This window comes from Salvelinus alpinus, chromosome 34 (assembly GCF_045679555.1).
Source record: "Salvelinus alpinus chromosome 34, SLU_Salpinus.1, whole genome shotgun sequence".
In the NCBI taxonomy this organism is placed as follows: domain Eukaryota; kingdom Metazoa; phylum Chordata; class Actinopteri; order Salmoniformes; family Salmonidae; genus Salvelinus; species Salvelinus alpinus.
The window spans coordinates 7,028,498-7,040,902 of NC_092119.1; the positions used below are offsets into that span (position 1 = coordinate 7,028,498).

At 41.6% G+C, this 12,405-nt stretch overlaps 1 protein-coding gene across 7 annotated transcripts in view; it reads left to right on the forward strand.

Moving 5' to 3' along the window:
• fgfr3 (fibroblast growth factor receptor 3) overlaps positions 1-12,405 on the forward strand; it is a 269,105-nt gene that overhangs the window by 94,179 nt on the left and 162,521 nt on the right. The window lies entirely within an intron of this gene.

Genomic DNA, 12,405 nt, shown 5'->3' on the forward strand with positions numbered 1-12,405 from the left:
TTGTTTCTATGGAGGAGGTTAAGACAGTTAGAAACAGGCCTGTAATAACACTGTTGTTTCTATGGGGGAGATTAAGACAGTTAGGAACAGGCCTGTAATAACACTGTTGTTTCTATGGGGGAGATTAAGACAGAAACAGGCCTGTAATAACACTGTTGTTTCTATGGGGGAGATTAAGACAGTTAGAAACAGGCCTGTAATAACACTGTTGTTTCTATGGGGGAGATTAAGACAGTTAGGAACAGGCCTGTAATAACACTGTTGTTTCTATGGAGGAGATTAAGACAGTTAGAAACAGGCCTGTAATAACACTGTTGTTTCTATGGGGGAGATTAAGACAGTTAGAAACAGGCCTGTAATAACACTGTTGTTTCTATGGGGGAGATTAAGACAGTTAGAAACAGGCCTGTAATAACACTGTTGTTTCTATGGAGGAGATTAAGACAGTTAGAAACAGGCCTGTAATAACACTGTTGTTTCTATGGAGGAGATTAAGACAGTTAGAAACAGGCCTGTAATAACACTGTTGTTTCTATGGAGGAGGTTAAGACAGTTAGAAACAGGCCTGTAATAACACTGTTGTTTCTATGGGGGAGATTAAGACAGTTAGAAACAGGCCTGTAATAACACTGTTGTTTCTATGGGGGAGATTAAGACAGTTAGGAACAGGCCTGTAATAACACTGTTGTTTCTATGGAGGAGATTAAGACAGTTAGAAACAGGCCTGTAATAACACTGTTGTTTCTATGGAGGAGATTAAGACAGTTAGAAACAGGCCTGTAATAACACTGTTGTTTCTATGGGGGAGATTAAGACAGTTAGGAACAGGCCTGTAATAACACTGTTGTTTCTATGGAGGAGATTAAGACAGTTAGAAACTGGCCTGTAATAACACTGTTGTTTCTATGGAGGAGATTAAGACAGTTAGAAACAGGCCTGTAATAACACTGTTGTTTCTATGGGGGAGATTAAGACAGTTAGAAACAGGCCTGTAATAACACTGTTGTTTCTATGGAGGAGATTAAGACAGTTAGAAACAGGCCTGTAATAACACTGTTGTTTCTATGGAGGAGGTTAAGACAGTTAGAAACAGGCCTGTAATAACACTGTTGTTTCTATGGGGGAGATTAAGACAGTTAGAAACAGGCCTGTAATAACACTGTTGTTTCTATGGGGGAGATTAAGACAGAAACAGGCCTGTAATAACACTGTTGTTTCTATGGAGGAGATTAAGACAGTTAGAAACAGGCCTGTAATAACACTGTTGTTTCTATGGGGGAGATTAAGACAGTTAGGAACAGGCCTGTAATAACACTGTTGTTTCTATGGAGGAGATTAAGACAGTTAGAAACAGGCCTGTAATAACACTGTTGTTTCTATGGAGGAGATTAAGACAGTTAGGAACAGGCCTGTAATAACACTGTTGTTTCTATGGGGGAGATTAAGACAGTTAGGAACAGGCCTGTAATAACACTGTTGTTTCTATGGAGGAGATTAAGACAGTTAGAAACAGGCCTGTAATAACACTGTTGTTTCTATGGAGGAGATTAAGACAGTTAGAAACAGGCCTGTAATAACACTGTTGTTTCTATGGGGGAGATTAAGACAGTTAGAAACAGGCCTGTAATAACACTGTTGTTTCTATGGAGGAGATTAAGACAGTTAGAAACAGGCCTGTAATAACACTGTTGTTTCTATGGAGGAGGTTAAGACAGTTAGAAACAGGCCTGTAATAACACTGTTGTTTCTATGGGGGAGATTAAGACAGTTAGAAACAGGCCTGTAATAACACTGTTGTTTCTATGGGGGAGATTAAGACAGTTAGGAACAGGCCTGTAATAACACTGTTGTTTCTATGGAGGAGATTAAGACAGTTAGAAACAGGCCTGTAATAACACTGTTGTTTCTATGGAGGAGATTAAGACAGTTAGAAACAGGCCTGTAATAACACTGTTGTTTCTATGGAGGAGGTTAAGACAGTTAGAAACAGGCCTGTAATAACACTGTTGTTTCTATGGGGGAGATTAAGACAGTTAGAAACAGGCCTGTAATAACACTGTTGTTTCTATGGGGGAGATTAAGACAGTTAGGAACAGGCCTGTAATAACACTGTTGTTTCTATGGAGGAGATTAAGACAGTTAGAAACAGGCCTGTAATAACACTGTTGTTTCTATGGGGGAGATTAAGACAGTTAGAAACAGGCCTGTAATAACACTGTTGTTTCTATGGGGGAGATTAAGACAGTTAGAAACAGGCCTGTAATAACACTGTTGTTTCTATGGAGGAGATTAAGACAGTTAGAAACAGGCCTGTAATAACACTGTTGTTTCTATGGAGGAGATTAAGACAGTTAGAAACAGGCCTGTAATAACACTGTTGTTTCTATGGAGGAGGTTAAGACAGTTAGAAACAGGCCTGTAATAACACTGTTGTTTCTATGGGGGAGATTAAGACAGTTAGGAACAGGCCTGTAATAACACTGTTGTTTCTATGGGGGAGATTAAGACAGAAACAGGCCTGTAATAACACTGTTGTTTCTATGGGGGAGATTAAGACAGTTAGAAACAGGCCTGTAATAACACTGTTGTTTCTATGGGGGAGATTAAGACAGTTAGGAACAGGCCTGTAATAACACTGTTGTTTCTATGGAGGAGATTAAGACAGTTAGAAACAGGCCTGTAATAACACTGTTGTTTCTATGGGGGAGATTAAGACAGTTAGAAACAGGCCTGTAATAACACTGTTGTTTCTATGGAGGAGATTAAGACAGTTAGAAACAGGCCTGTAATAACACTGTTGTTTCTATGGAGGAGGTTAAGACAGTTAGAAACAGGCCTGTAATAACACTGTTGTTTCTATGGGGGAGATTAAGACAGTTAGAAACAGGCCTGTAATAACACTGTTGTTTCTATGGGGGAGATTAAGACAGTTAGGAACAGGCCTGTAATAACACTGTTGTTTCTATGGAGGAGATTAAGACAGTTAGAAACAGGCCTGTAATAACACTGTTGTTTCTATGGAGGAGATTAAGACAGTTAGAAACAGGCCTGTAATAACACTGTTGTTTCTATGGAGGAGATTAAGACAGTTAGAAACAGGCCTGTAATAACACTGTTGTTTCTGTGGAGGAGGTTAAGACAGTTAGAAACAGGCCTGTAATAACACTGTTGTTTCTATGGGGGAGATTAAGACAGTTAGGAACAGGCCTGTAATAACACTGTTGTTTCTATGGGGGAGATTAAGACAGTTAGGAACAGGCCTGTAATAACACTGTTGTTTCTATGGGGGAGATTAAGACAGTTAGAAACAGGCCTGTAATAACACTGTTGTTTCTATGGGGGAGATTAAGACAGTTAGGAACAGGCCTGTAATAACACTGTTGTTTCTATGGAGGAGATTAAGACAGTTAGAAACAGGCCTGTAATAACACTGTTGTTTCTATGGGGGAGATTAAGACAGTTAGAAACAGGCCTGTAATAACACTGTTGTTTCTATGGAGGAGATTAAGACAGTTAGAAACAGGCCTGTAATAACACTGTTGTTTCTATGGAGGAGGTTAAGACAGTTAGAAACAGGCCTGTAATAACACTGTTGTTTCTATGGGGGAGATTAAGACAGTTAGAAACAGGCCTGTAATAACACTGTTGTTTCTATGGGGGAGATTAAGACAGTTAGGAACAGGCCTGTAATAACACTGTTGTTTCTATGGAGGAGATTAAGACAGTTAGAAACAGGCCTGTAATAACACTGTTGTTTCTATGGAGGAGATTAAGACAGTTAGAAACAGGCCTGTAATAACACTGTTGTTTCTATGGGGGAGATTAAGACAGTTAGGAACAGGCCTGTAATAACACTGTTGTTTCTATGGAGGAGATTAAGACAGTTAGAAACTGGCCTGTAATAACACTGTTGTTTCTATGGAGGAGATTAAGACAGTTAGAAACAGGCCTGTAATAACACTGTTGTTTCTATGGGGGAGATTAAGACAGTTAGAAACAGGCCTGTAATAACACTGTTGTTTCTATGGGGGAGATTAAGACAGTTAGAAACAGGCCTGTAATAACACTGTTGTTTCTATGGGGGAGATTAAGACAGTTAGAAACAGGCCTGTAATAACACTGTTGTTTCTATGGAGGAGATTAAGACAGTTAGAAACAGGCCTGTAATAACACTGTTGTTTCTATGGAGGAGATTAAGACAGTTAGAAACAGGCCTGTAATAACACTGTTGTTTCTATGGAGGAGATTAAGACAGTTAGAAACAGGCCTGTAATAACACTGTTGTTTCTATGGAGGAGGTTAAGACAGTTAGAAACAGGCCTGTAATAACACTGTTGTTTCTATGGGGGAGATTAAGACAGTTAGAAACAGGCCTGTAATAACACTGTTGTTTCTATGGGGGAGATTAAGACAGAAACAGGCCTGTAATAACACTGTTGTTTCTATGGAGGAGATTAAGACAGTTAGAAACAGGCCTGTAATAACACTGTTGTTTCTATGGGGGAGATTAAGACAGTTAGGAACAGGCCTGTAATAACACTGTTGTTTCTATGGGGGAGATTAAGACAGTTAGGAACAGGCCTGTAATAACACTGTTGTTTCTATGGAGGAGATTAAGACAGTTAGAAACAGGCCTGTAATAACACTGTTGTTTCTATGGAGGAGATTAAGACAGTTAGAAACAGGCCTGTAATAACACTGTTGTTTCTATGGGGGAGATTAAGACAGTTAGAAACAGGCCTGTAATAACACTGTTGTTTCTATGGGGGAGATTAAGACAGTTAGGAACAGGCCTGTAATAACACTGTTGTTTCTATGGGGGAGATTAAGACAGTTAGAAACAGGCCTGTAATAACACTGTTGTTTCTATGGAGGAGGTTAAGACAGTTAGGAACAGGCCTGTAATAACACTGTTGTTTCTATGGTGGAGATTAAGACAGTTAGGAACAGGCCTGTAATAACACCGTTGTTTCTATGGGGGAGATTAAGACAGTTAGGAACAGGCCTGTAATAACACTGTTGTTTCTATGGGGGAGATTAAGACAGTTAGGAACAGGCCTGTAATAACACTGTTGTTTCTATGGAGGAGATTAAGACAGTTAGGAACAGGCCTGTAATAACACTGTTGTTTCTATGGGGGAGATTAAGACAGTTAGGAACAGGCCTGTAATAACACTGTTGTTTCTATGGGGGAGATTAAGACAGTTAGAAACAGGCCTGTAATAACACTGTTGTTTCTATGGGGGAGATTAAGACAGTTAGAAACAGGCCTGTAATAACACTGTTGTTTCTATGGAGGAGATTAAGACAGTTAGAAACAGGCCTGTAATAACACTGTTGTTTCTATGGAGGAGATTAAGACAGAAACAGGCCTGTAATAACACTGTTGTTTCTATGGAGGAGGTTAAGACAGTTAGGAACAGGCCTGTAATAACACTGTTGTTTCTATGGGGGAGATTAAGACAGAAACAGGCCTGTAATAACACTGTTGTTTCTATGGGGGAGATTAAGACAGAAACAGGCCTGTAATAACACTGTTGTTTCTATGGAGGAGATTAAGACAGTTAGAAACAGGCCTGTAATAACACTGTTGTTTCTATGGGGGAGATTAAGACAGTTAGGAACAGGCCTGTAATAACACTGTTGTTTCTATGGAGGAGATTAAGACAGTTAGAAACAGGCCTGTAATAACACTGTTGTTTCTATGGGGGAGATTAAGACAGTTAGGAACAGGCCTGTAATAACACTGTTGTTTCTATGGGGGAGATTAAGACAGAAACAGGCCTGTAATAACACTGTTGTTTCTATGGGGGAGATTAAGACAGAAACAGGCCTGTAATAACACTGTTGTTTCTATGGAGGAGATTAAGACAGTTAGAAACAGGCCTGTAATAACACTGTTGTTTCTATGGAGGAGATTAAGACAGTTAGGAACAGGCCTGTAATAACACTGTTGTTTCTATGGAGGAGATTAAGACAGTTAGGAACAGGCCTGTAATAACACTGTTGTTTCTATGGGGGAGATTAAGACAGTTAGAAACAGGCCTGTAATAACACTGTTGTTTCTATGGAGGAGATTAAGACAGTTAGGAACAGGCCTGTAATAACACTGTTGTTTCTATGGGGGAGATTAAGACAGTTAGGAACAGGCCTGTAATAACACTGTTGTTTCTATGGAGGAGATTAAGACAGTTAGGAACAGGCCTGTAATAACACTGTTGTTTCTATGGGGGAGATTAAGACAGTTAGAAACAGGCCTGTAATAACACTGTTGTTTCTATGGAGGAGATTAAGACAGTTAGGAACAGGCCTGTAATAACACTGTTGTTTCTATGGAGGAGATTAAGACAGTTAGGAACAGGCCTGTAATAACACTGTTGTTTCTATGGAGGAGATTAAGACAGTTAGGAACAGGCCTGTAATAACACTGTTGTTTCTATGGGGGAGATTAAGACAGAAACAGGCCTGTAATAACACTGTTGTTTCTATGGAGGAGATTAAGACAGTTAGGAACAGGCCTGTAATAACACTGTTGTTTCTATGGGGGAGATTAAGACAGAAACAGGGATGTAATAACACTGTTGTTTCTATGGAGGAGATTAAGACAGTTAGAAACAGGCCTGTAATAACACTGTTGTTTCTATGGAGGAGATTAAGACAGAAACAGGCCTGTAATAACACTGTTGTTTCTATGAAGGAGATTAAGACAGTTAGGAACAGGCCTGTAATAACACTGTTGTTTCTATGGAGGAGATTAAGACAGGAACAGGCCTGTAATAACACTGTTGTTTCTATGGAGGAGATTAAGACAGTTAGGAACAGGCCTGTAATAACACTGTTGTTTCTATGGAGGAGATTAAGACAGTTAGAAACAGGCCTGTAATAACACTGTTGTTTCTATGGAGGAGATTAAGACAGAAACAGGCCTGTAATAACACTGTTGTTTCTATGGAGGAGATTAAGACAGTTAGGAACAGGCCTGTAATAACACTGTTGTTTCTATGGAGGAGATTAAGACAGTTAGGAACAGGCCTGTAATAACACTGTTGTTTCTATGGTGGAGATTAAGACAGAAACAGGCCTGTAATAACACTGTTGTTTCTATGGAGGAGATTAAGACAGTTAGAAACAGGCCTGTAATAACACTGTTGTTTCTATGGGGGAGATTAAGACAGAAACAGGCCTGTAATAACACTGTTGTTTCTATGGAGGAGATTAAGACAGTTAGAAACAGGCCTGTAATAACACTGTTGTTTCTATGGAGGAGATTAAGACAGTTAGAAACAGGCCTGTAATAACACTGTTGTTTCTATGGAGGAGATTAAGACAGTTAGGAACAGGCCTGTAATAACACTGTTGTTTCTATGGGGGAGATTAAGACAGTTAGAAACAGGCCTGTAATAACACTGTTGTTTCTATGGAGGAGATTAAGATAGTTAGAAACAGGCCTGTAATAACACTGTTGTTTCTATGGGGGAGATTAAGACAGTTAGGAACAGGCCTGTAATAACACTGTTGTTTCTATGGAGGAGATTAAGACAGTTAGAAACAGGCCTGTAATAACACTGTTGTTTCTATGGAGGAGATTAAGACAGAAACAGGCCTGTAATAACACTGTTGTTAGATCAGGTAGTGTTCCTGTGCGCGCTTTTCTGTCTCCACATTTGTGTTTTTCTTTCTTTCTCCCACTCTCTCCCTCTCTCTCTTATAGTTAAAGTGCAAAAATAAATGAATATACTGTAAATATGGGTTGTATTTACAATGGTGTTTGTTCTTCACTGGTTGCCCTTTTCTTGTGGCAACAGGTCACAAATCATGCTGCTGTGATTTCACACTATGGTAGATATGGGAGTTGGGTTTGCTTTATAATTCTTTGTGTATCTGTGTAATCTGAGGGAAATATGTGTCTCTAATGTGGTCATACATTTGGCAGGAGCTTCTGTTTTTTTGTTAATTCTTTCCAATGTGTCAAGCAATTATCTTTTTGTTTTCTCATGATTTGGTCTCTCTCGCTCTCTCTCTGTGTTGTGTGTCTATGTGTTTCTAGACCGGTACAGACCTCAGTGTGTTTCTAGACCGGTACAGACCTCAGTGTGTTTCTAGACCGGTACAGACCTCAGTGTGTTTCTAGACCGGTACAGACCTCAGTGTGTTTCTAGACCGGTACAGACCTCAGTGTGTTTCTAGACCGGTACAGACCTCAGTGTGTTTCTAGACCGGTACAGACCTCAGTGTGTTTCTAGACCGGAACAGACCTCAGTGTGTTTCTAGACCGGTACAGACCTCAGTGTGTTTCTAGACCGGTACAGACCTCAGTGTGTTTCTAGACCGGTACAGACCTCAGTGTGTTTCTAGACCGGTACAGACCTCAGTGTGTTTCTAGACCGGAACAGACCTCAGTGTGTTTCTAGACCGGTACAGACCTCAGTGTGTTTCTAGACCGGTACAGACCTCAGTGTGTTTCTAGACCGGTACAGACCTCAGTGTGTTTCTAGACCGGTACAGACCTCAGTGTGTTTCTAGACCGGTACAGACCTCAGTGTGTTTCTAGACCGGTACAGACCTCAGTGTGTTTCTAGACCGGTACAGACCTCAGTGTGTTTCTAGACCGGTACAGACCTCAGTGTGTTTCTAGACCGGTACAGACCTCAGTGTGTTTCTAGACCGGTACAGACCTCAGTGTGTTTCTAGACCGGTACAGACCTCAGTGTGTTTCTAGACCGGAACAGACCTCAGTGTGTTTCTAGACCGGTACAGACCTCAGTGTGTTTCTAGACCGGTACAGACCTCAGTGTGTTTCTAGACCGGTACAGACCTCAGTGTGTTTCTAGACCGGTACAGACCTCAGTGTGTTTCTAGACCGGTACAGACCTCAGTGTGTTTCTAGACCGGTACAGACCTCAGTGTGTTTCTAGACCGGTACAGACCTCAGTGTGTTTCTAGACCGGTACAGACCTCAGTGTGTTTCTAGACCGGTACAGACCTCAGTGTGTTTCTAGACCGGTACAGACCTCAGTGTGTTTCTAGACCGGTACAGACCTCAGTGTGTTTCTAGACCGGAACAGACCTCAGTGTGTTTCTAGACCGGTACAGACCTCAGTGTGTTTCTAGACCGGTACAGACCTCAGTGTGTTTCTAGACCGGTACAGACCTCAGTGTGTTTCTAGACCGGTACAGACCTCAGTGTGTTTCTAGACCGGTACAGACCTCAGTGTGTTTCTAGACCGGTACAGACCTCAGTGTGTTTCTAGACCGGAACAGACCTCAGTGTGTTTCTAGACCGGTACAGACCTCAGTGTGTTTCTAGACCGGTACAGACCTCAGTGTGTTTCTAGACCGGTACAGACCTCAGTGTGTTTCTAGACCGGTACAGACCTCAGTGTGTTTCTAGACCGGTACAGACCTCAGTGTGTTTCTAGACCGTTACAGACCTCAGTGTGTTTCTAGACCGGTACAGACCTCAGTGTGTTTCTAGACCGGTACAGACCTCAGTGTGTTTCTAGACCGGTACAGACCTCAGTGTGTTTCTAGACCGGTACAGACCTCAGTGTGTTTCTAGACCGGTACAGACCTCAGTGTGTTTCTAGACCGGTACAGACCTCAGTGTGTTTCTAGACCGGTACAGACCTCAGTGTGTTTCTAGACCGGTACAGACCTCAGTGTGTTTCTAGACCGGTACAGACCTCAGTGTGTTTCTAGACCGGTACAGACCTCAGTGTGTTTCTAGACCGGTACAGACCTCAGTGTGTTTCTAGACCGGTACAGACCTCAGTGTGTTTCTAGACCGGTACAGACCTCAGTGTGTTTCTAGACCGGAACAGACCTCAGTGTGTTTCGGACATCTACTTTGTGCATGACACGTCATTTTTCCAACAAATGTTTACAGACAGATTATTTCACTTATAATTCACTGTATCACAATTCCAGTGGGTCAGAAGTTTACATACACTAAGTTGACTGTGCCGTTAATCAGCTTGGAAAATTCCAGAAAATGATGTCATGGCTTTAGAAGCTTCTGATAGGCTAATTGACATAATCTGAGTTAATTGGAGCTGCACCTGTGGATGTATTTCAAGGTCTACCTTCAAACTCAGTGCCTCTTTGCTTGACATCATGGGAAAATCAAAAGAAATCAGCCAAGACCTCAGAAAAAAAATTATAGACCTCCACAAGTCTGGTTCATCCTTGGGAGCAATTTCCAAATGCCTGAAGGTACCACGTTCATCTGTACAAACAATAGTACGCAAGTATAAACACCATGGGACCACGCAGCCGTCATACCGCTCAGGAAGGAGACGCGTTCTGTCTCCTAGAGATGAACGTACTTTGGTGCGAAAAGTGCAAATCAATCCCAGAACAACAGCAAAGGACCTTGTGAAGATGCTGGAGGAAACAGGTACAAAAGTATCTATATCCACAGTAAAACGAGTCCTATATCGACATAACCTGAAAGGCCACTCAGCAAGGAAGAAGCCACTGCTCCAAAACCGCCATAAAAAAGCCAGACTACGGTTTGTAACCGCACATGGGGACAAAGATCGTACTTTTTGGAGAAATATCCTCTGGTCTGATGAAACAAAAATATAACTGTTTGGCCATAATGCTATACTGTATATGGAAGGTAATATACTGGATATGGAAGGTAATATACTAGATATGGAAGGTAATATACTAGATATGGAAGGTAATATACTGGATATGGAAGGTAATATACTGTATATGGAAGGTAATATACTAGATATGGAAGGTAATATACTAGATATGGAAGGTAATATACAGGATATGGAAGGTAATATACTAGATATGGAAGGTAATATACAGGATATGGAAGGTAATATACTAGATATGGAAGGTAATATACTAGATATGGAAGGTAATATACTGGATATGGAAGGTAATATACAGGATATGGAAGGTAATATACTGGATAGGGATGGTAATAGACAATAGCTAAATGGAATAGACAATAACCAAAGGTTTATGTCTCTCTCTCTCTCATTCTATCACTTTCCTTTTGGTGGGTGTGAATTTTGATATCGGCCTAATTCTGCTCTGCATGCATTATTTGTTTTTTTATATTGTACACAGAGGATATTTTTGCAGAATTCTGCATGCAGAGTCTCAATTGGGTGCTTGTCCCATTTGGCGAGTTCTTTGTTGATGAGTGAACCCCAGACCTCTCAACCATAGAGAACAATGGGTTCTATAACTTTGAAGTATTTTTAGCCTTAATTGGGATGTCAAATGTTATGTTCTCTCTCTCTCTCTCTTTTGTCTGCTTCTGGCCACCCCATCTCTCTCTGTCTGTGTTCTGACGCCAGACATGTGCCGCCCCCTCCCCTCCGAGCCATGCCGCTCTGCTCTCTGCTCTCTGCTCTCTGCTCTCTGCTCTCTGCTCTCTCTGCTCTCTGCTCTCTGCTCTCTGCTCTCTCTGCCGCTTTGCTCTCTGCCGCTCTGCTCTCTGCCGCTCTGCTCTCTGCCGCTCTGCTCTCTGCTCTCTCTGCCGCTCTGCTCTCTCTGCCGCTCTGCTCTCTGCTCTCTGCTCAGTAGCTGATGTTTCTGTTTAACATGTTCACATCCAGAGGATGTGTGTGGGACAGGAGAGGCTGACACGTCTAATATTAAACCCCAAACTCCCCTTCTCCCTCTGTTTTAACATGTTCACATCCAGAGTGGTGTGTGTGGGACAGGGGAGGCTGACACGTCTAATATTAAACCCTCTGTGGTATTCTACTAAAGAGCTACACTAATAAATCACGCGGTGTTTGCAGGGTAATATAGGTCTCTTTTCTGGAAACAGACAAAGTAGTGTTGCCTACTAAAAAATATCACCTTCAGAATCTACAGGTTTTCTATTTGAAATGTACGTGTATCGTATGCAATATGCATCCTGTGTTGTATGTCCCGTGTAGAGTCAGTAGCTATCGTCTGGACCCTCGACCGTTTGGACCCTCGACCGTCTGGACCCTCGACCACGTGTAGATGTCCCAAAACAATTGTGTCCAGTTGCTCTCCTGAACAGAAGCTCTTCTCGCTGGGTAGGAAGGAGGGAGGAAGGAGGGCAGGTTGTTATCTATCTATGTTTCACAGCCCCTTGTTTCTGTCTTCCAGGTGACTGGCTGTGTGTTGGTGTTGGTTACTGGAGTTAGGGCAGTATGTTAGGGTCAGTGTGGTGTTTCGTCAGGGACGTGGTGATGGCTGGTGAGTGCACTGTATATTGGGACAGGAAGCTCATTGTAATCATGATCAGAAGCACAAACAGTGTAGTAAACATTGTATTAAACAGTGTAGTAAACGGTGTAGTAAACGGTGTAGTAAACGGTGTAGTAAACAGTGTAGTAAACGGTGTAGTAAACGGTGTAGTAAACGACGTAGTAAACGGTGTAGTAAACGGTGTAGTAAACA